Below are 24,047 nucleotides of genomic sequence, written 5' to 3' on the forward strand. Positions count from 1 at the left end.
AAACTATTAGCGGTGGTAAGTTTACAACGAAGGCAAGTAACTAGGAAAAGAGTCACAACGATAACAAAATTCACCGATCTATGTAATTAAAGACATCATTAAAGGCAGCATGTCTTGGGAAATGGACCACAAAATAGTTATAAGTTAATGCAGAATTTAATTAATAGTAGAATGGTCAAAACCTAAATACCTGTCAAAGTACCATGACCAAAGTTACAATCCTGCAAACAGAGCAAACCTTAAAATAACAAATAAATGTGTCAAATTGAACAGGTCTGTTGGAAACTAGAAGGGGTGAAAACTATGAACAGATAGAGAACATGAACAAAGAAAGAAACCTGAAAGCAGAGGACAAAATATTTGAAGAGTGTTACATACCTTTCAAATTATTGAAGTTGATGTATTGGTTGTTTTTTTTGAAAGTTGATATTCATAAAGTGTAAAACATGTGAAATGGAAGAGGTGCAGTTAAAGAAGAATCATGTATCTGTACATTATTAGTTAAAATTAAATGTATTGAACAAGTGAAATGGTAGAGAGAAGTTGTATTAGTACATAGTATAATGCTTACCAATTGCAAATAGTGTTGCAGTGAGGGAATAGCATGACAAACTATTATATGTGTTAACACCTGTTAAAGAATAATGGTTGTGAAGAATCTTGTATTAGTACATCAATGGTTAATATAAAATGTATGGAACAAGTGATATGGAAGAGAGAATCTTGTAATAGTATGTGAAAGTTATGATATTGTTGAATAGGGTGTAGCTGTTACGTTTGTACCGTTTTTGTTGGAGAGTTGCAGCATGCAAAAGGGCTCTCCAGTTCTGTAGTCATTCATTGTACTGTAGATCTTGGAAACTAGAAATATAGTTTTGTGATTGGTGAAGAGTTAGAGAACATGAACAAAGTAACAAGCGTGAAAGTAGAGGACAAGAAATTTGAAGATTGTTACATACCTTTAAATTACCGAAAATGGTAGAGAGAATGTTGTATTGGTACATTCCATAATACTAACCAATTGTAAATAGTGGTGCTGTGAGTAAATGGCATGACAAATCATTATGTGTGTAAAACCTGTTGAAGTACAGCATTAGTCAATGTGAAATGTATTGAACAACTAATATGGTAGAGAGAATCTTGTAATAGTACATGAAAGCAACGAAATTTGTGAACAGGGAGTAGGTGCTATGTGTGTGCCTTTTTTCTTGAAGACTTGGGCATTGGAAAAGGCATCTTTACTTCTACAGTCATTCATTGTGTTGTGGATCTTGAGAAGTAGAAATATTGTTTTGTTGTGATACAGTGAAAAGAAGATATACAATAGATGAAAACACGATAAAGATTAGATTTGCATACCTAATTATGTTTGTTCTGTAGGTATGCTTGTTTTGTGCTATGTGAAAGCTCCTGCAACCAAGCTTCCTCTATCTTTCAAAGTACTATTGATGTTGCACCTTTCAATCAGGAGTACCTTTGGTAGCTAAAGTTTGGTTGTATACGTAGATGTTCAATTTCTTTTACTCTTGAAAGGGTTGTGAATGTTAGGCCTTGTTTCTCTATTTTGCCGATGTCAACTGTGGCTAAGTCTAGCATCAACCCCTGTGATTTGTGAATTGTAATGCCCCATGCCATTGCTAGTGGAATTTGTGTTTTGTTTCCTCTAGTAATTGGTGGAATCGAGACATGTTTTACATTGTGTGGATCCCATGAAGGTCCAGTATAATGCTTGAAGAGAACAACAACATATTTTGGCAAATCAAGTGGTTTCGAACCTACAGTGTACACAATTTGTTTGATCTGTCCCAAAGCACCATTCAAAAGGCCAACTTCTATCCATAGATTTGCAATAAGCATAATTTCCTGGTCTATAAAAAGAAGAACTTCAAATGCTAGTTGTTCTTCTTGGTGTGCCTTCTTATCTCTTTGATGTGCAATGATTGTTGTTGCACGTGCAATCGGTGAGTGCAATTGTGTTAACATTTTAATGTTGTGTGCACTCGAAGCTGCATTAGTTGCAAACAAATGTTTATGTTGGTTGAAGTGATTATTTTCATCAAGTGACAAAGCATGGGTTGACCGCAACTAGAGGGATTCCCAATCTATTTGCAATGGTGTTGAGCTGCGGATATTAAGCAATATTTCACAGAATCTTATGTGTGAAGAACTTGTGCCTTGTTGACGAAATGGAATATCCAAGGTGACAATAGTATTGAATGTTTTCCATAGAGCTTGTGCCATTGAGTGAGATGCATATAATGGCCTATCCATAATTGGTGGAAGTTGTGCAAGATCACCAACCAAAATGATTGAGATACCTGCAAATGATTCATGTTGTCTGGTGGGAAAATCTTCTCGCAATCTTTTATCAATCTTAATGAGTAATTGAGGGCCATCAAAGCTCATTTCATCTATTAAAATGTAATGTAAGTGTTTGCATTGCTCTTGGAACATTAATATGGAATGGCCTATTAAGGGTTTGTATTCGTGAATGGGTATACGGAGGGCAGCATGGATTGTGGTTGCTTGGATATTATATGCGAAGACACCTGTTGGTGCTAGTACAAGCAAGGGGCATTGTGCATGTTTTGTACTTGAATTTAACTGTCTACGTATGCAGTCAATAAGAAATGATTTTCCAGTTCTTGCAGTGCCTTGAATGATTAATCGCAATGGTGAAGAATGCAGGTTGTGTTCAGCATGAGATTTGATAATATCAAGTGCAATCATTTGGTTTTGTGCAAGCTCATAGTTAGCAGGTGCATTAAAATGTGGGTTTGCAAGATTGTGGGGTGCTTGGCTTTTCTCTATGAGAATAAAGTTAAATGCTTTTGAATGCAGTGGTTCACCAGGTATAGAAGCAATCCAATCAAAATGTAGATCAAAATCACATTTGCCAAGCAGTTGAAGACCTGCAACGTTGAAGTTGTTTGATGCTCCCATTTGTGACAAAAACTCCCATTCGTAGAGCCCTTCTTGAGTTGATTGATGAATATCTTCTGGTTGTAGGTCTTCACCATTTTCTGTGGTAATGTGTTCTTGAAAACCATTCACATGCCATCGGATGTAATCTGTACTTTGAAGAGCTTTCCAATTAATGATGATTTCTTCAGGTGAGGTGCCTATATGCAGAGGAATAATTTGAAATGGTTTGTAAAGAAGCAATTCACTCCAACATAAAATTTCAAAACTATTGTCCTCTTCTAAAGGTAATGATTTGTGTTGTGGGTAGACATTTACAATTGCAGCTACCTTTCTTTTCATCCATTTACATGATTTACGGTGCTCAGAGAACGTATATTATGGGCTGAATGAAGCAGAGTCAGGTTTGCTAATTCTGATGGTCATTTCATGTAGTTCGAGATATAAGAGATTGAGGTTTGAGATTCTTCATCACAATTAGCTATGCGTTGGAAGATTCTTTTACCGACATTCAGTGTTACAAATTGGCATGTACAAGATATCAATGGGAGTTTAAGTACCATGTGACAAGTTTCTTGTGCGCTAATGTCCCTATCCGCAACTATTTCCATGAGTGGCCTTTGGTATACCAAAAGGATTGTGTCATCTGAATTCGTTGATTCAACTATACGTTTCAAGATATCAATATAACTTTCTAACTTTTGTTCAGTTTTTGATGCGTACTTTGAAATATATTGTAGACCTGCTTTCTTAGAGCAGATAGGCTTACAGTCAACATTTTCTCTCCATATGGCGAGCATTGTAGGGTTGTTTACATTTAGGTGGCTATCATTCCTTGCTAGTTTGTATGATGGGTTATTGTTGTGGTCTAATATTAGTGAGGATTCAAGTTGTTTAGCCCAAGGAGATTTGTATCGGTATTGAAGGATTGAGTTCCTTTTCCTCAAGCAAGTATACTCTGAACACTTTGTATGTCGTTGAACAGCATTGAGTAACTCAGTGTAATCAGTACAAGGATCTGATTTGGCTATGGTCTCTGTATCTGCAAGGAATGGATCTGAAATTATAGGCATATATTGCCTGTTCAAGTGAGCCTCTTCACAACATGGATTCCATGTTGTGATGTACTGGTCAAAGAACCGTTTTACTGATTGGACATTTGCATGATCTGACCAGTTAAGGTTATCAACATTTGGTGCTTGTGCCAACCAAAGAAAGCCATGTATATGTGCAGAGCCTCGATGCTACCATTCATATCTGTACTAGTGGTCAATACTTTTCAGTTCTTTCACAATGACTTCATCACGAAAGATTTGAAATCATAAGTGTAAGTATAAAGCTGTAATGTGAGGATTATTGATTAAATTTTCAGTAAATTGTCTTTTGTTGTTAGGTGTAGTAGCTGACTTTGAGTTTGGTAATAACTTATGCAAGTCTGGCCATTTTGTGTCAGCTGAGCTTAACGTGAAGAACAGCGTAGGAGCACCTAACTGTTGTATCATTGATGTAAGGCCATGTCAGGACTTGCTCCAAAAAGCCCGTGTACCACACAATGAGGCTGCATATCACATGATATGGTTTGGTAATTCACTTGACGGTGTGTTTTGCAAGTATTCCTTTAGGCCATATAGATTTTAGGGAAGATTATCTTGCAAATTAGTCTTTATGAAGACAGAAACTGATTGTTGGGATTGGTGTCTCATCATGAGATTGTAGATATAATATCTAAAGCGAACATGTTGCCCAAATCTTTTATCATAGTATTTGATCAACTGTAAAGAATATTCATGTAAATGCACTTGGTTTTCTCTTTGTTGTAGTGGTAAAGCTATTCCACTAGGGAAAAGCATTCGGAATGCCATGGAAAGGAGGCCCTCAGTATTGTACTCATTGATAGGTGATGCACTAATTTTTGGCCAACGAATAACGTTGTCAATGGTTTTATCTAGATGGAGGATGTTTTTGATTGCATCAAAAGTTCTGGTATTGATGATGGTAGTTGTGGGACAAATGAGGAACTATTCTCCCTGATTTGTTCTTCAATGTCAATAGCTGGTTCAGTAGAGGCATCTTCAACAACATCTTCTTGCGGGGAATGTACTGAATGTAGTAGCTCCGTAATGTGAGTGGTTTGCTCTGGCAATAGAAGCACTGCATCTGGATCAATGACTACATCCTTGTAGTATTGATCATGTTTGATTTTGTAAGCCAATGCAATCATGACGTGAAATATATTCATGTAATAGTCATAAGTTAAACCTTGGGAATTTGTTCTACAAACAATTATAATTTCTAATTGGTTAATATGTTGAGGCAATGTTATTGCAATATCAGAAATATCTTGTGGGAAGTTTATTGTATGGCCAGAATATTTGTATTGGCCTCCCCTTGCATGTGTTACTTGTAAAACAGGGGCAATTCTTGATATGAGCATTTCTTCTACCTGAGAGAGAGACTTTAAATTATAAGGTTGCTCACTTGGGTCCATATTGTTCGATAATGAGAAGCGGTGGAGGCCTTTTTCACCATAACATCTCATGCACACAACTACATGATTGATTTTTTTAATAGTGATGCCCACATACATTTCTTTGCAAACAGAACATGGTTGTGTGACCTCCAACATATCAATCTTTTTTGCGGAAATTAGACAATGTATTTTGAAACGAAGTAGCCTTCATACCAAGTTCAGGAGCAGTAGAAAATGTTTGAAAGAGATTAATTTGCTCAAGATCAGTGTCTTCTGTTTCTAATAACTATCCTGAGTTATTGGAAGGTCTATGAAGTGCATGACGCTTCAGTTGTTGTTTCTTGGAGATATTAGCTCTGTTCTTTGCATAAGAAGTTCTATTGGTCTCGCTTCTCCTCAATTTGATACCATCAATTTCTTGAGGGCAAGGCTGGATAGATATCTAATATTTTTAAGAGAGCAAAGGTATGTCAAAATTTTCATAATTGAAGGTAGTTAACTTTGAAGTATGTATGAAGAATGTATACGAATTGAAAATTGCTTTATGTATGCTTATGTGATTTTAGAGGATTTGTTCTGTATGTAAACTGCTTTTGTTGTGATTATTTGTATGTGTAATTATTTGTTCTGTTGTTTTGTTGCTCTCGTTGGCTCAACTTATATGTACAACTTTACTTGAAATATATGGGTTGTGGAAAGCCATAAATTGACTGTCTAGTGCTGAACTGCGTAAATATGTTGCTGCTAGCAAGTTGGTTTTGCAAAAGGTAGCATTGTCATATAGCTATGTATAGATATAATATTTTTTGATGTTTCATGATTTTAAAAGCATTATTGTAATATAGGTATGCAAAGCTATAGCAAATTCTGATACATACAGATGTATGTATACATATACACATGTACATATACATATAATTCAAAAATTCAAGGTTTTGTATATGAACATATGCACATATATAAGTATATGTATATATCAAAAATACTATAACTATGAATACTTATATATAGTTATGTATTGTATTGTTAAACAGATAGATATAAGACCAGAAAAATAGCAATATACGTGCATATATGTCTAGTTTATGTGCAAACAACATACTGTCAACACATTTAAAATTAAAGACTATCACTGAAAATAACTAATGTCAAGAGGAAAACCTTTCAAACAGATAATTGGTAGATGTAAGAAATGTCCATATAGATTTTAAAAGCATGATTGTAATATAGGTATGCACAACTATAGTAAATTCTGATACATACAGATGTATGTATACATATACACATAATTTAAAAATTCAAGGTTTTGTATATGAACATATGCACATATATAAGTACATGTATATATCCAAAATACTATAACTATGAATACTTATATATAGGTATGTATTGTATTGTTAAACAGATAGGTATAAGACTAGAAAAAGAACAATATACGTGCATATATGTCTAGATTATTAGCAAACAACATACTATCAACACATATAAAAGTAAAGACTATGACTGAAAATAACTAATGTCAAGAGGAAAAGCTTTCAAATAGATAATTGGTAGATGTAAGAAATGTCCATATAGATATTTATAGAAGCACCCTTGTTTTTGTAAAACGTGCTTGTTTGTATTTGTAAAAGTATTAAATATGAAAATTAGGTAATAGTATAATTGTATTGTAAACTGGAAAGTTTAATAATTAGAAAAGATGCGTTATAATTTTAACTCTTTGTACTTAGGGAGGCAATTTTTGCAAGTAATGCATGGCACTCAACTTTGAAGTCAACAGGAGCAACTTTATTTACTGTGACTTTCATCTTCATTTTTGAATTATAGGTCTCAGTAGAAACCAGCAGTGTGAATGAATAGTAACATGACAGTGCTCTCTTGATCACTGAGGAAGGTGTTTCTATTGTTGTTCCATTGTTTTGGAGTGCATAGCGTTGTTTTGCAGTTTTGTGTAGCAAGTGAATGCCACCCTCGTCAAATGCAGTGGCCCACAGAGTACCTCTGGCATCTTGCAACTTTAGAGGCAAGAGGTAACTATAATTACAGTCTTGCATAGTCATTTGACATCTAGAGAAGAACCAAGAGTCATCAGTGTGTTGTGTACACTTTTTCTTGCAAGTCCTTCCATTCACTATTAGTGGGCAAGTTGCGTAATAGGAATTTTTGTCATTGATGTTCACAAAGCGTAGAACAGCTAGCAATGTTGTCTGAATTGTTTCTGGTCTGATTCCCATCCCCTCACGGATTGAAGAAATTGTCATTCTAGTATATATTCCATCTATGTGGATAGTTTGTGCAACAAAAGTTACAGCAAGCAAAAGGTCCTTTCCTCTTAATGTTAGAAGCTACGCTTTTGGAAAATTTGGGTTGATATGTAATGTTGTTGCAACTGTTATGTTTATAAGTTTCCCATTGAAATAGCCAACACGAGCATTACGTAAAGCAAGGATAAGCATACTATCATTGGTCAACATATTTTTCAATTTCAGGCCCTTTTATTCTGCCATTGGACCCCATAAGTTGATGTCAATTGTTGAACCAGAGAGATCATTAATTTTCACCACACATTTTTGTGTTTGACTGCAATCTTTCCTGTGTATAGGAACGATATCTCCAACATATAGAACAAGACCAATTATGTCAACCAGTGTGTTATTTGTTAGATGAAACAATTCACTAATGGGTGTGAAAGAAGGAGTTTGTTGATCTAGTTGTTCTTCGTTGGTGCAGCATTTTAGTATGGATGTATCAAACAATGTGATTTCTAGATGGTTGTTTAGTTTGTTGTACCTTGCATTTGCCTCCTCAACAGATCCTTTTCAAATAATATAATGTGAACCTATGTCCACACGGTTAGAGTGTAACTTAGCTATCTCATCAAATCATGTAATTCTAATTTCAGAACCATCACAATCGACAATGTCAAAGCTAAAGACATGGCCATTTTTGGTCACTGTGCTATATGCCTTAATAGGCCGTTTATGAGTGACTCTCCCTTTGATAGTCCATTTATTTTGGTATGGATTCAAAGTTTTGATAGGGCTTATATTTGGAGAAGTTGTTGTTTGTGGGGATGGCAATTCAGTTGCAAACTGAAGAGAGCGTTTAGATGTTGATTGTCTGTCATCAGACATAATTTCTGGTTGTTGTTCTTTGAATGGATATTCTGGTTTACCAAAGAACGGGCAATCAATAATCAGAACAACATAGCATCAACCCAAGCAACCCATCCAAGCTCGTTATAACTTCATTTAAATACTTTGTCTCCCAATGTGAAAATAACCATTGGATCAACTAATTGTTCAGTAGTTGGTATTGGGAAAGGTGCTACTTCAATATGATCTATGGTTGTTACAGCACTAGAAGATGTAGAGGATTTATGTTCGTAGTGGGCAATTATCTTCCTGAGGTTACTCTTTAGCTTGTTGCTTTCTTGCAACATGCTTTCAATTACAGTGTTGATGTCCTTTGTTGCTTTCAAACTTGTATCCATTGTTGAAATTTGATAGTGTTAGTGTCGATGTTTTTTGTTTTAATGACAAAGTGGAAATGCATCACTACAAAAAGTGAATATACAAGAATAATAGAGAAAATCTTTAAGTAGATCACATTTTTTTTTGTCAACCATAATGAATTTACTATTAACTAACTCTAAAAACTTGTAATAATAACGGCAACACATTAAGTTGTGTAAATTGTCATCTATATGTATACATGCATATATATTTAAGTATGAACATGAATGCTTTCAATGTGCAACATAAGTATGCAATTTTACAATTATCAGAAAACCAGAATTATAAATATCAATTACAATATATTAATTTTCTAAATATCGAACATTTGTCAGTGGTTACTTAACTTGGAGATTAAAAGCCTTCATGTGCACAAAATCAGTTATCTGATTTGTGTTACCCTGACCAAATATTTCATGATTCAATGTTGTCTTGTGGTCATCTCTGTACATGGACTCTGTTGGCAAAGCAATGCTATCTTTAATGATTTCATGTAAAGCTTTTGCATGAAAGTTGGCGTTCTCTATGGCTGGTTGCAACCTTAAAATGTAATTTGTGACTATCTTATTCTCTGTTTCGCAAGTCATACTGTCTTTAATGATGTCTTTAATGATTTTATCCTCGAGGCTGTGCATGAATGTTGACATTCTTTATGGGTGTTTGCAACCTTAAAATGGAATTTGTTTTTTTGTTGTTGCCAATATTTCGCTTTGCAATTTTTGCTCTTGAAATGTTTGCATCGATTGTTGGGTTTGGTTCTCGTTATGAATGTTTTATTCACCTTACTTGTGAGCTTGACACCTTTAATGGTTTAAAGTTGCAAGGTAAGGTTCTATTTTTTTTAAATACATTTTTATTTGTATTGCATTTTCGTTTATAGACATTTTTTTTTCTTGTTCCATGTGCTTGCAGGGTTGCTGCTTTGTTTATGTTATTTAACTATTTGTGGATGTGACTACTTTCAGAATACAACATAGAGTACACTATGTACATATACATACGCACATGTCTATATGTACATATATGCATATATATATGCGAACATGTGTGTATTGATATACATGTATAGATGCCTACACATGCATGTATGAATATATGTACATATGCGTATGCACATATATATATACAATTTTTTAATTTTTTTTTACAAACTTTACAATGGAACCACAAAAAGAGAGAATGAATAAAACCATATATACAGATGTATATATATACGTTCACGTGTTTATGCACATATATATATATATATATATATATATATACTCTAACAATTTCTTAATCTCTGCACACATACAGAACGTCGACAATCATGCACAGCCTTGAGAACAAAATCATTAAAGGCAGCGTTGTTTAAGAAATAGAGCACATCCATGGAGATGACCACAGGAAAACATTCTTGACAAGAGCGAATGAAATTAGATTTTAGGGATCTAACTAGCAACCAATTTCATTTGGCTCCTATGGTTTGTTTGTGAGCTTGATGCCATGAATGGTTTGAATTTGAAAGGTAAGCTTCGGTTTAATTCAAACTCTTATTTGTTTTGTAGTGCATTTTTTGTATGGTTTGCTTATTTTCCCCTTTCCTCTGCTTTCAAGGTTGTTTTATTGTAAGTATTTTGATCTGTAATTTTTCATTTAATCTTAGGTTTTGTTTTAGCTGTGAGTATTTATTGCTCTGTGCACACGAAGGGTTTTAATCAGTAAGATACATTAATAAAATAGTATATATATGTAGATCATGTGTTTTACACTGTAAATATTCTCAGACTACAACATACAGTACTCTATGTACATATACATATGCACATGTCTATATGTACATACATGCATATATATATATATATATATATATATATATATATATATATATATATATATATATATATATATATATATATATATGCGTACATGTGTGTATTTATAATAAAAAAGCAAAGTATAATAAAAAAGCATTACAAAACCAATTAGATTTTAGGGTTCCAAGGGCGCATAAAGAATCTAAATAAAACCAATTAGATTTTAGGTTTCCAAGCGCGCATAAAAAATCTAAATAAAATAAACTGTATTCCTATCAAGATGCAAAAGAAATCAACTGGATCATCATTACATATAATGTGGATGAGCCTACTTATAAAGGCAAGGCTAAGAGACAAGAGATCACACAATGATGACATGTGGCTCAATGAGATGCAAGGGTAGGTAGGGGTAGGTAGGAGAAACAAAAAATTATTCCACATGAGGTGGATCACCCACTGAAGGTGGAATGTAATAGCAAGATCATGCCATAAAAGGTGGAAATTCTCTTGCATACACACTCCCAATGTAGCACATCTCCCAAAGTGTCTCATATGCAAACTACAATGTTATGCATGTACCTAAGTAGACTTAAGTAAAGTGTAATTATATCCAAGATGAATAATTACACCAACACCACCCCTTAAGTGCAACTTATGGGAATGCACTTAAGTCTACAAGGAAACTAAGCAATGCAAGATGGGTCTCGGCTACATGGTCATGTTACGTACCCATATATAAATGCAAATGCATGTAAACCAATGCAATCTCTCATAAAGAAGAGAAAGAGGGAAAAACCCAATGGGAAAAAACCCTCCCCCAAAAGAGAGATGAAAACTATACAAGAGAACTCTCATAGCAGTATGTGAAGGACCAAGCCCCATGTGAGGAAAAATCCCCCCCCATATGAGAGAAGAAGAGAAGCTAGGTACCCCCCCTAAATCTAGAATCTATACCAATGGTAGAAGCTCGAAAATGAATGAAGAAACTGCTCCATGAACGTCAAACAACGTTCCTCCCCTTGGGAAGAAACAAAACCAGAGGTGTATCCATGAAGTCTACCCCCTTTAATTTAATATATCAATTTTTTATTTTTTAAATTTAATTTAAATATTTAATAAAAAAATTTACAATCAACCCCCCATTTTTTAAAAAAAAAATATTTTCTCAATAAAAATGAATAATAAAATTTGCAAAAAAAAATATTATTTTTTTAATACTTTTAACAAATCATACCGTACAGCCTAATAGGCTGATTTTTTCCTCCAGCCTCGAAAATCGAATTTTTCCCAATACAGGCGAATTTTAGAGTCAAAATTCATGCAAATGGCCACCCGAACACAATGGCGAGGTCGAATTTCGTTTACGACGCCTCGAAAAGAAGATGCTCCTCAGATCTTCCTCTTGACCTCCTTAAAAATCACTCCAAAGGCAATGCAAAGGTGCTCCAACCGCTCTACCATGTGAGATTACGCTTGAAGCAACCAAGATCAAAGAGACCACAAGATAGCACAATGACGAGAGAGATAACATGTGACAAGAATAAATTGTATTCCTATCAAGATGCAAAAGAGATCAATTGGATCATCATTACAGACAATGTAGATGAGCTTGCTTATAAAGGCAAGGCTAAGAGACAACAGAGCACACAATGATGACATGTGGCTCAATGCGATGCAAGGGTAGGTACGGATAGGTAGGAGAAATAGAAAAATATTCCACATGAGGTGGATCACCCACCGAAGGTGGAATGTAACAACAAGATTGCACCATAAAAGGTGGAAATTCTCCTACATACACACTCTCGATGTAACACGTCTCCCTAAGTGTCTCATATGCAAACTACAATGTTATGCATGTACCTAAGTAAACTTAAGTAAAGTGTAATTATATCCAAGATGGATAATTACACCAATAAGATTAAATACTGATTAGCATAACAAGTCTAAATGATATCCTAATTTAATTATGAAATTAAAATATTAATATTTCTTCATATTTATGATATTCTCGTGTTCATTTGATGTAGCTAATTGTTTTGTAACATTAAATATTTTTTTGGACAAAAACTTTCTTTCTCTTACTTTGATCATGATAGGAGGTATTTTATACTAGCATAATATCTAGATAATTAACGAAATAAATCACATTTTAATGATTAAGATTTTCGTACGAGATGACCATGCAATAACAAGTTTTTAAATCTATACAAGTTAAATTTGAAAAAAACATTTTAACATTTAATTTACTAACCAATCAAAATTAAAGTATTATGTCACATTTATCGTTAGAGGAGTGAAAAAAAAACTATCATTATCTACCACACATGTAGTTTCAATAGTTTCTATAAAATAAAAGTTCTATAGAATTGACGTTGAATTGCTTTGAGAAATATATTTAATAAAAGTTAATAAACAATCAAACCAGAAATATTTATCAAATAGACTAACCATCCCTTTTTGATACCAACAACATGTATTGCATAAGAAAACCAACAACTATTCAATTATACATACAAGAGGCGTACTCCACTATCTACTACAATCCATCTAATGATACCTTTAGCTCTAACCTAATATTTATTGTTCAAGTTGTGCTTTTATAAAACAAGCACTCACGTTTTATAGAGTAAATACTCTAACTCAATTCTTTCTCGTTTTATGTATATTTTTATTTGAATTTTCTTTGTCAATAGTATTATAATTCCATTAATTCAAGAAAAGAAAATTATTTTATTATGCTACCGTTTTCTATTGTTTTTATTATTAGATCGTTTTAGAAGACTTGCTAAGTATAACTGGCACAAATTCTCTTTATCTCTCCTCCAATAAATAATAATAGAATTTTTTACATACATTATCTTTATCAACTCATTATGTAACATTACCAACACTTTCAACTTATAGACCCACATAGTACATTTGTCATAGAAGTCAAGTACCCATTTACTCATCTCTCTCACTCGTGATGGATAACAAAGCTTCCCATTTCTTTCTCTAAAATAGAAAAGAGATCACAGTCTTTCAAATTACAGGGAATGCTTTAGTATGGTAATCATAAACAAGCAGTCATTAACCAATTAACTCAAACATTAAAACCTTGATTTTAGAGTACTTCTATTTACATACAAATATTTAGGAATGTAAAACCTTTTGAACATATTTGTTAACTTTTTCCATCTAGATCAATCAATCCGTCCATCTAGTTGTAGTAGTGCTGCTTAACCATTCAATATTACACTTGTTGCACTTCCACTTTATAGAGTCCCCATTTGTCCTAGGTTTTCCGTGTACCTTAGATGCAAATTGTTTTAAGGGTGATTCTAGATCAAAGGGAACCTTGGCCAATTTTTTTCAGGATTTCAGAAGGGCGGTTGAAATTTCCACTCCCAACAGAACTTGTTCCATTTTTACTTGCCCCAACTTCTTCTCTGTTAGGTTCATTAGATGATTCATTTTCTCTATCAATCTCAACCTCATCATCCTCACTCAAGGTGTTAGAGCTCATTTTCATAGTGATAATGATGCTGCAACAAACAATGTTAAAAACAGAAACTCTAAAAATTTTCGCGCAAACATTATTTTTTTAAAATATTAGAACTATTAGTAAATCTTAAATTTTTGTTTGTTTGAAGTCGAATATTAATAATTAGCTTCATTATTAATGATGTTTATTATTAATATTCAATTTCAAGAAAACAATTTTTTTTCAGTTTCGAAGTTTTTCTTTTCAAAGTTATTTGTTTCTAATGACTGCAATTTGGTTCTTGAATCAAAAACTATGACCTATTAACAATTTTTCTTTTAACAAATTTAGAATGGAAAATTCCTACCTTCAATCTTGCAGCAAGAATGAAGAAGCTTCATCTAATCCTCTTCCAAGCTTGTTGATCCAACTTGCAATCCACCTTCTTGGTTTCCAAGCTAGAGAAAATCAGATGTTTTAAATTTTTTTGTGGTTGCAAAAGACTGAAATGAGACTAACTCTTTTATGAGATTTCTACCATTTTAGGGTTATGTTTACCAAGGCATTGTTATGTTTTCTTATCTTTTAAACTCTTTATTTATTATCGCCATGAGAGACACTTGGGTGCTTCTTTCCCTGTTGAGGGACGTCTAGGCGTCCAAGACATGTCCAAGCATCTCTTCTGAGAGAGACGTCTCTCTCGCACTCTTGGATGGAAGAAACGTCTCTTCTCTACCTGAGAGACGTGGCGGAGGTGGAGGTGCGGCGGAGAGACATTTTGGATGCGTCTCCCCATTCAAGAAATGTCCCTATCTCTAAAACTCAAGGATGCGTCCCTGTGGAACACTACACAAGACCATTTTCTCATGTAAGGACAAAATCGGGGTGAGTTTACAAATTGGATCAAGAGATGGATCGATTTTATAAATTTTTGAAAAGGTCGTAATAGGTCCACCATGAATAACAGATATGGGGTATATTGATATAAAGTGAAAATTGGGGCCTAGTGTATATCTAAGCTATAAGTAGGTGATGTTGCAATTGAGAGCTTAGAGGTTGGGGTATCTAGATAATTTAAAGAGTTGATGTAATTCTTCACTAACAAAATTTTCAAGTTAATACTTTAGAGATGTTTGTTAACACCACCAAATTCATTTCTTGCTTTTGCTTTTGCCTTTTCATTTTCATCCACTGTATGTATCATTCTTTCACTACTGTAAATGTCAAGGCACCACAAGCTCCTGATAGTCTCTGCACTAGCCATCTATTTTACCACCCAAACTCTCACATTCTGAAAGGTCCGACCTGGAAAATGGAAGTCATTAGAAAGTTTAACTAAATTAGAGTATTTCATAGGATTATCAGTTCCAACAACCAAGCTTACCAAAAATATCTGGAAGTTTGCATAAACTATGGCACTCGTATAGTAGTAAACGTTTTAAATGCTCCAAGGAAGGATTCCTCTAGTTTATCTAATCCTGATAAGTCATTTCTAGAGTACTAAGTGTCCCAAAACCCAGAGTTAGGCTTGACAAGATCTTGCAACAGCAATGTGATATGTTTCTCAACTCAACTAGACAATTAATGTCCTTACATTGCTCTTATTAGGTTATGGATCCATCTAAGTCTAAATATTGGAGACTGTGTGATGCAGGAGCATAGCTGGCTTCCGACTAATTTAAATCTAGACACAAGCAGGAAAAAATGGTCTGAAGTTATTGTTGGTGGTTATGGTGGGTAACACCTTTAAAATTTCATCGACATAATAAGAATTGATTGATTGCAGCTAGTGAAGGATTTTCTTGGCATAGAGTAGTGGCAAGTTGGAATATTTAATGGTGGTGGTAGGATCCTAATGGTTTGTGATGATAGTTAAAAGAAAACAATTTGATGGTTGAGCCTAATGATGACCTCCCAGAATAAGAGTCCTCCATTCTATATAAAAAAGGATTGAGGCATTCAATGAGGAGAAAGTGGTTGGATGGAAAGTAAGGAAGTGCATGGAATTTATTAGGGGCATCAAAGGTTATAGAAAGAAAAAGGAATGCATATGGACAAGAGGACAATGAAAAGATAAAACAAAGTTTTGAGGAAGAGAAGGTGTGGAAAGTTTTGGTTTTCATTTGGTGATTTCTGGTTGAGATTATTTTTAAGATTTATTTCGTGGTGGATGTAGAAAATTAAGGTCTTTATGTGTTGATTCTTGGTCCCAGTTGCTCTGGAGTTGCTTTTGTTTGGTGCTAGCAATTAGCTGTCCACTTGGCACTACCTTCTAGCAGATAGCTTTGTTGTGTTGTTACTGTTTATTGCCTACGTAGGCCTTGGCGTTGTGTCATCATCTCTAGCGTTAAATCAGTGCTAGATTTTTATTTTTCATATGTGTTATCAGGAGGATATATCTATATATGATTAGAGTTTCATCCAGTTCTTTGTGATTGACAAGAGAGAACCACATGAAATAAAATCTTTCAAGCTTTATTGTCATGTAAACTGTGTAGTGCAGAAGATTTGTATTGATTCAAATGTCTAAGATATTTAGTCTGTTGTCACCATTGTTTGGATTAGAATGTGTTTCTTCAACAGTAATTGAGGTGTTTGAATATTGTAAGGCTACCTAGATTGGCTACCCATTTTGGGTACCCATTTCATGAATGTATCACTATGTGAGCTCCTCGAATCTAGTGGGAAGCATCTTTGAACCAGAATAATTGTATAATGAAATACTTATGAGCTTTGCATGTCTGCAAATTTCTTCTGGCGGTTCTCTTAAACTCGAACATCCATCAAAATATGTACAGCAATTTCACACAGACATCACACCTCCAAGGCTATAGGGAAGACACGTAAAACTCATACATCCATCTAGTTGTAAATAAGTTAAATACGATGAGTTTCCCAATGTAGCAATGAGACAAATAAGATTGGAACAACAGGATATGTGCGATCGCTGTAATGATGTAATTTTTTATAATTCACAAGGGAGCTTTTGCAAACCCCCACAATTATATACAAATCGGTGCTAGTAAGAGTGGTCAAATCTCCAAGTCTTGCTGGTAAATGCTCCAAATTGGGACAGCTACTATAATCCAACTACGAAAAGATCATACCTTGAGAAGCAACTATGGACATTCTACTAGGCCTTCACTATAAGATTTTGCAGCTAATCCTGCAAAATAGAGAAAAGATCTAGCTGGAAAATAAAAGAGCAAAACTTGCAAAGAAAATCAGAACAAAGAACTCATCAACCATTTTCATTATTAACAAATCTATATGATTACAAATGATATATAGATCACAAGAGCAGAAATTATGCATGAGATGCACGAAATTTCTGAAGATCAATAATTAACTGCATGAAATGTTGAAATGGAACTGAAGTAGGCAGAGGAAGTTAAAAATCTATAACTCCTTTGTTAGCTTATGCATGAGCAAGAGTCTCTCCGTGAATTACGGAGATAACAGACTCCAAAGTTGCGCTAACAGCCCCCCTTAAGCCTAACTAAGGAGAGATATGATAAATATGGGTTTTGGCAATAAATCCTGATTAGGAACCCAATTACAAAGAAGAAAGGAGAAAACTCCTAACCATTATTCGAACTTAAGAAGAAAGTTGCAAACTGCAAAAGAATCCACACTGCAATAGGATTGTATCAAAATCATAGAAACCATTGCATGAGTACCTTTGGGATACTTTGAAAATGCAGTTGTACATATTCTGTATTGCTCAAATGGACGAACAGACAGGTACACGGTCTCTGAATATAGAAACTAACCATCTGAAGACAGGAAGATATGGATCTGCAGAAATGTGCTTCAAGCTGAAGAACTGCAAAGATGACCTCCGGTTGGGACGATGCCATTGTATATCCATTGCTCAATAAAGTCCTGCTAGAAAGAAACTCTGGAAGCACTCGGAGATGCAACTCTGGAATCTCATGTAGTCAGGAACCCTGCTAGAAAGAATCTCTAGGAGCAAACAAAGTTGCAACATTGGAATCTCATGTAGACAAGAATTTAGAACAAATGAACATTTTGGCTGTCAATTGGAGGAAGAGTACACAGCAACATTAATCTTCTATTTTATACGAGAGACTTATTGAAAGAAACCTATACTAAATGCATTAAGCAAAACCTCATATAAACTTTCTAAAAGTTTAATTTTTTAATAAAGTCCCAAATTTTCCAGATCTTCTTCATGCAGTGCTTGCAAAGCACGTACAATTTTAAAGAATCAATATAGAAAGAAAATCAAGGAGCATGCAAAAATGAGGGGAACAATATGCATGCATTTAGAAATAGAGATCTATGTTAGGTTCCATGATGATGCTAATCTTCAAAAATCTACCTGCAAATAATCGTTAATGCTTCTTCTTCCTAGCAAACTCGCTCTGATACCATGTAAAATTTTGCAGCTAATCCTGCAAAATAGAGAAAAGATCTAGCTTGAAAATAAAAGAGCAAAACTTGCAAAGAAAATCAGAACAAAGAACTCATCAGCCATTTTCATTATTAACAAATCTGTATGATTACAAATGATATATAGATCACAAGAGCAAAAATTATGCATGAGATGCATGAAATTTCTTAAAATCAACAATTAACTGCATGAAATGTTGAAATGGATTTGAAGTAGGTAGAGGAAGTTAAAAATCTATAACTCCTTTGTTAGCTTATGCATGAGCAAGAGTCTCTCTGTGAATTACAGAGATAACAGACTCCAAAGTTGCGCTAACACCCCCCCTTAAGCCTAACTAAGGAGAGATATGAGAAATATGGGTTTTGGCAATAAAGCCTAATTAGGAACCCAATTACAAAGAAGAAAGGAGAAAACTCCTAACCATTATTCAAACTTAAAAAGAAAGCTGCAAATCGCAAATGAATCCACATTGCAATAGGATTGTATCAAAATCATAGAAACCACTGCATGAGTACGTTTGGGATACTTTGAAAATGCAGCTGTACATATTCTGTATTGCTCAAATGGATGAACAAACAGGTACACGGTCTCTGAATACACAAACTAACCATCTGAAGACAGTAAGATATGAATCTACAGAAATGTGCTTCAAGCTGAAGAACTGCAAAGATGACCTCTGGTTGGGATGATGCCATTGTATATCCATTGCTGAATAATGTCCTGCTAGAAAGAAACTCTGGAAGCACTCGAAGATGCGACTCTGGAATCTCATGTAGTCAGGAACCCTGCTAGAAAGAATCTCTAGGAGCAAACAAAGTTGCCACATTGGAATCTCATGTAGACAAGAATTTAGAACAAAAGAACATTTTGGCTATCAATTGGAGGAAGAGTGCACAACAACATTAATCTTCTATTTTATATGAGAAACTTATTGAAAGAAACCTATACTAAATGCATTAAGCAAAACCTCATATAAACTTTCTAAAAGTTTAATATTTTTATGAAGTCCCAAATTTTCACGATCTTCGTCATGGAGTGCTTGCAAAGCATGTACAATTTTAAAGAATCAATATAGAAAAAAAATAAAGGAGCATGCAAAAATGAGGGGAAGAATATGCATGCATTTAGAAATAGAGATCTACATCAGCTTCCATGATGATGCTAATCTTCAGAAATCTGCCTGCAAATAATCGTTAATGCTTCTTCTTCCTAGCAAACTCGCTCTTATACCATGTAAAATTTTGCAACTAATCCTGCAAAATAGAGAAAAGATCTAGCTGGAAAACAAAAGAGCAAAACTTGCAAAGAAAATCAGAACAAAGAAATCATCAACCATTTTCATTATTAACAAATCTGTATGATTACAAATGATATATAGATCACAAGAGCAGAAATCATGCATGAGATGCATGAAATTTCTGAAGATCAACAATTAACTGCATGAAATGTTGAAATGGAACTGAAGTAGGCAAAGGAAGTTAAAAATCTATAACTCCTTTGTTAGCTTATGCATGAGCAAGAGTCTCTCCGTGAATTATGAAGATAACAAACTCCAAAGTTGAGCTAACATTCACATCTGGCCAGCCATAACCTTACCAACATCCATTCAAAACAAATACCTTTAACGAATGCAAAAAGAACAACTTGGCGATTCCATGTATGTGGCTAACATTCCACCTTAAAAATATTAGCACTTTTTAATATTGAAGATTCTCCAAGTTGAAATGTTAAATATCATATCATAAAACACTAAACTTGGTTGGGAAACTGGAATATTACAAGGAAGTAGGAAAACATCACAATTGAGAAGGAACAAATAAATCATGTTCACAACAACCTTAGGTGTACTAAAAAAGTGTTTTCCTCATAAGAAATATATCTCTAATGTTTGAGATTAAATATATTGGTGGATTTGCTAAATGCTGAGTAAAAAAAAATTAGCTCTTCAAACTTTTTGTGCACTTACTTTTCTAAGTTTCCGTTTCTCCCATAACAAATAGTCGTAGACGTGGTGCTCATGGCATGAAACTTCTCTTCGGGTATTTGGAAGGAGCTCCTACTTCTAATGCAAACTTCTTTTACTAGGAAAGGAAGTTGTTGCAATTAAGATGCTCTGTCATACAAATTTAACAAAAATTATGATTAAACGAACCAACCGGAGTACATTTAATTGATAAAGGTTTTGTAGTTCAAAACTTGGGTTGAATAAATTAAACAAAGTGGTTAAGAAGCTCACACTCTTCCAAATAACTAACCGAATATGTACGCACCTCATTTTTCAAGGCCATAGGGAAATCGTACGGATTTGTAACTTGTGTTTCGATATGCAGTGCCAACTGGTCAAACAAGATAATGAATGCTTATCTTCTTATCTTTTCTTGTAATAAAGGATTCTTCTTGTAGGCATTCTATTTCTTCTCTCCTACATTCCATGCAACTTTCTTCCACTCGCCATCATAGATTAATGAGCATACGTCCAGGATTGTCTTCTTATCACTTGTCTTAAACTCCTAATAGAGAAAGAAAACCCTTGGCTCATTAGAAATGTACTACTACTTATTGACAGAAAAATATTCTCTAGATTGTATCCAATGAACTACTTGTTCATAATCTTTGACTTTATTCTTTCGCTGATGAAGATGAGCTCCAACAACTTGCCGAAATAGAGGACAACAACTGTATTTCTTTCCACGGTGTGAGGTCTTTACTGCAATATGGAGCATGTCCCGTTTCCTAGCAGTTTTCCTAAACAAGATTCTTCATAAATGGCTATTCAGTCCTTAGGATGCACCAATATGTAAGTTATGTAGTATGTGGGAAATTTATTTATTGGTGCATCCTAGGGGCTGGATAGAAATTTCCAAATTCAAAAGGTTACATCAATAGAAAAAGAGATTAAATGTGAAGGTTTACAGACGACTACAAAAATAGAAAGATTAAATGCGATAAATTTGAAAAGGTTCCATTCCATAGCCTTCTATCACTTATGAGAGATTTCTTTCTCTTGATGTTAAAAGCAACCTGGGTTTCCCCTAAGGTTAAGACAACTTAGCTTGCTACCCATGGTTAACCGTGCTTGATTTGGAGTCGTATTGGGATGTGTGACCTCCGAGGAAGGCCCAATGCTTCAACTGTTTGAGCATCACCTAGATGCAATGAGTGTTAAGAGTACCATTCATTCTCATGAGAGATGGGTTTTTTTGAATTGCTACTCATGAAAAAAGGCTCAATGAGTTTTCTAAAAAACTACACAATTCTTGATAGTAGTATCATAATTTGACTTGCTGTGGAAAACATCTCCTACTTAAAAAAGTTTAAGTTTATTCACAACAACATATATGTAAATTTTCTATGAGGACATGTTATTAGTTAAGTTCTTTTGAAGGAAACAAGGATTATGGTCTAGAATGGTTCTTTTCATTACCCCATGGGTCTTTTCATGTGTCATTGCAGTGTTCATGTGTGTAAGGGTTAAATAGAGAAAAATAAAATATTATACATAATTTGGATCAAGTGCATTGGTTTTAGGTATTCAAAATTATGATGTTCAACCTATGGAAGCTAGAGAAAAGACTCAATCTCTTTTGGATATTGGAGCATAATCTCAAAGTATACTAGATAGGAGGCCTTGCTTGGTATTTATATTTTTTAATTATGTTAACCTCATATTAATACTTAAAATGTCAACCAACCTCATTGATGTTAGAGATGAATCTCAATATCCTTCCTAGTCATATGCATATGTGAATTTAATTAAATAGGTTAAGGTAAATTTCATAAGAATATAATTAGTAATGGATGGATGGTCTAACGAAATGCTATCCAAGTGCGTATCCTAACATCTAGATCTAAGTTATATCACTCAAAATTAACCAAATAATGGAATAATTTTAAGTACAATATAAATTGAATAGACAAATTTATTTATTTCATTCATTCATGGTAATTGCACCAAGATACTAAGCATTTTAATAAGGTATTGAATCCTTGAAATATTTTTATACTGAAAGGTCTTATAATCCAATATATTATGCTTCAATAAGAATTCATTTCTAGTTTAGTTAGTCACAAACTATTTTTGCAACATGAATTGTACTACCAATCTTTATCCTTTGCCTACACTGCGTGCAATGCATAGCTAGTCCTCGTTAATGCACCATCAAGCTTTCAATCTAAGCTTTAGGGTTCACAATGGAAACATGTCTTCTACCTAGATCTAATTCTACTTTAACTCTCAGTTCAAGCCATATCCTTTCCCTTTCAATTTTTTTTCTCTGTTGAGTCTTTTATATAGGCAACCATTAACACAATCCATAGAAGAAAGGGACTAACAATCTCAATGTGGAAAAAGGATGATCTTATCATGTGTTTTTTAATTTATATATTTCCATCATTCCTAGGCATTACAAAGCATATACTCTAAGGCACTAAAAAACAAGCCTTCAATAAGGATCCTCATGCCTTGAATCGCCAAATGTGTAAAACTACTATGGAATTATTCTAGTTGGCCCCTTTCTTTCTTCCAATACATTGGATGTACTTCCTTTACCTTCTAAGTAAAATAAAATAACTCCAATGTGGATATGATCAATGCAATTCAATGGTATTGAGATGATGTATTATTCCTCAAGCATTAAAGCATAGGATTTAAGACTATACTAACTTGGACTTTATCTTCCTGCAACAAATGAGTCTCAAAACCAATCATAATTCAACATCACGATATACATTCTTAGGCTTGATGTAGGCTACTACCAAAATCATAAAGCCAAACACTAACTAGAACTCCAAAGTTTGCTAAAAGAGAGGAAAAAAAAGAAAAACGAAAACTAAAAGTTATTTATTTTTGGATAATGCAAGATGCCACAAACCTTCAGATACCATTTCATCAGGAATCTAAGGTAAAACAATTACAATCTTAGAGCTAGAAAATATGGATTGGATGTGAGAAGCAACCTTCAATTTGATATCCCAATGTTAAAACATCCTATCTCTATAAATAGACAAACACACATGCCCTACACCTCTCCGAAATTTAGGAACAAGAACAAGGTAATACACTAACCTCCTTTGCCCAAAATTATTTCCTTTGTACTGTTCCCCACTCCATGACGACATGAGTCTCGCTTATGCAATCCACATCCTTGAAGTTTTCTTCCATTTCATTTTCTTGTGGTATAACTCCCTCATCATAACTACCACCACATTTCTACAATGAGTCATTTGCAACTTCGTCAATATAATTTGTTTCTTTTGCACACTCGAATCCTTAGAGCATTTGCTCCTTTACTTGCACTAATCTACTAGGTCATGTTCCACTTTTTCATGCCTTAGAGAAGCTTTGATGCCTTGGAGCCAAGATGGCATTATGGATTGCAGTTACAGAACGATCAAGGCACCCGCGCCGTTGATGAAGTTGATCCAATGGTCCTCGCCATCTCCCTTTCTAGCAGCTTCTCTCACA

This window comes from Cryptomeria japonica, unplaced genomic scaffold (genome assembly GCF_030272615.1).
Source record: "Cryptomeria japonica unplaced genomic scaffold, Sugi_1.0 HiC_scaffold_227, whole genome shotgun sequence".
NCBI lineage: Eukaryota > Viridiplantae > Streptophyta > Pinopsida > Cupressales > Cupressaceae > Cryptomeria > Cryptomeria japonica.